At 37.2% G+C, this 1,900-nt stretch overlaps 1 protein-coding gene across 1 annotated transcript in view; it reads left to right on the forward strand.

The window, feature by feature from the left end:
- Positions 1 to 1,900, forward strand: part of cacnb1 (calcium channel, voltage-dependent, beta 1 subunit) — a 45,687-nt gene that overhangs the window by 36,266 nt on the left and 7,521 nt on the right. The window contains exon 16 of the transcript XR_004335250.1: positions 1,555 to 1,559. The gene's annotated coding sequence lies outside the window, so the exon portion shown is untranslated. The remainder of the gene's footprint in view (positions 1 to 1,554; positions 1,560 to 1,900) is intronic.

Genomic DNA, 1,900 nt, shown 5'->3' on the forward strand with positions numbered 1-1,900 from the left:
GTGTGTGTGTGTGTGTGTGTGTGTGTGTGTGTGTGTTTGTGTGTTTCTTTTCTTCATTATTATTTCCTTCACTTCATTACAACAAATGAACACATAATCGTGCTGTTTATATCTCCCTGTCTGTAGAACCTGTTTAAGCCTGTAAGCGTATAAAACCTAAATGTGGGCCACGTTGTTGGCTTCCAGTTAAACGCACGTACACAAAAGAACAGGGAAAGAAAATGTTCTGTCTCTTTGTTTAACAAACTGTTAACTGGTAACTCACAAACACTCCACTCTGACTGCAGCACATCTGATCACACCTGCCAAGTCTTCTGGTGATGGAGGAAACGTAATAAGAAAAAGACTGAAGATAAAGCGCAGCTGTGTCCAGGATGTGGTTTTTATCTCTCATATTCATTGTTTCTGTCATCTCATCATCTGCAGAGGAAGAAATGACACAAACAAGGACGTGGTTTCCATCTGAAACCTAAACGTGAGCCTTGCATCAGTGTGTTATTTAACAAGGTGTGGTGGCAAGGGCCCAGAGTACAGACAGTACTTTAAAATGGCAGACAAGCTCTAACGCTTCAGTGGGGGAAGAAGTGTAAGTAAAAGTATCAATACCACAGTGTACACGTAGGCCTGCTTTGCTACAAGTAACATCCCTGCATTTAAAATGTTACTTAAGAGTACAAAAGTATTATCAACAACATGTGAAGCATCAAAAGTACTCATTGTGTTCTGCGTCGGGGTCCTGTATCACCCTTTAATTCCCACTAATAACCAGCTTATTCGGCATTATCCCTTACATATTACATATGTTGTTATTACAGATGCATTAGCATGTAAGATGCATATTGGTATAGTTAGTCAAGTTGGAGCTAATGTGTACTTTGTAGATGGTTGGTGCAATTTAGTCCATAAACAAATCATAATTTAATCATCATCTGATTATATATTTTATGGATTTTATAAATCAAATCCCTAATATGTACAATAGTGTTTAATGTATGCAGTGGTGTAAAAGGAGCAATATTCCCTCTGAAATGTGATAGGGTAGAAATACAAAGCAGTACAAAACAAACAAATACATTTCTCTTAACAATATGTTAATACATTTGAGTTAACTTATGGAAGTAGCCTACAGGGCAAAAACATGACAATAAAACTGAAAAAAAGTTCAATTTCAGATATTTAAAGTCATGAAAAGATGCTCTAGTGAAGATCATTGTCACCGAAAGCTTAATTAACAAATGTAAGAAGGAGATACGTGTGCAGATGTTTTGAACTTCTTTATCACTTTTTTTCGTATTGTTTTGTGGTAGAACACATTCGTTATTGGAATGTTTTGATATTGAATTGACAAAACGTTATATTTGGGGGTAGATGGTAGATATCTATAACTTTGTGGCAGGGAAAAAGGAACCTAACCCGGAAAGATTGTTTTTATCATTCATATTATTATTATATTTTGAGTGCAGTGGTACTTGGAAAATACCTGTACGGACTGTTGGAAATCCCAGGAGGTTCCTTTTTATGGCTAGTTTTGCTTTCTGTTGCTTCATGATAAAGTCCCTGTAATCCAAAGAGCGGAAGGAACACAGCGGTACTTCACTCTCCATATATGGACTTGACATGTGTGTAATAAGTTGCGTCATCAGTCCACTCCTGTCGTCGGTGTTGGATGTCGCCTTTAAGTGCTCCTGAATAAACTCAGACTTGAGTAAATAGTAATTTTCTTTCATTTTGGAAAACCAGTGGCTTAGCACGGACCTGATAGATAGAAACAGAGGGGAGCTGGACATTTATAGAATGGATAATGTTGGGAAAATGTTAAAAACAAATGTTCAGTATTTAGCCTCCACTCAATACTGTATGGTGGTGTAACCAAGTGGTGTCCCATTTCATAGGGGTATGT

The sequence above is a fragment of the Etheostoma spectabile genome, chromosome 15 (assembly GCF_008692095.1).
Source record: "Etheostoma spectabile isolate EspeVRDwgs_2016 chromosome 15, UIUC_Espe_1.0, whole genome shotgun sequence".
NCBI lineage: Eukaryota > Metazoa > Chordata > Actinopteri > Perciformes > Percidae > Etheostoma > Etheostoma spectabile.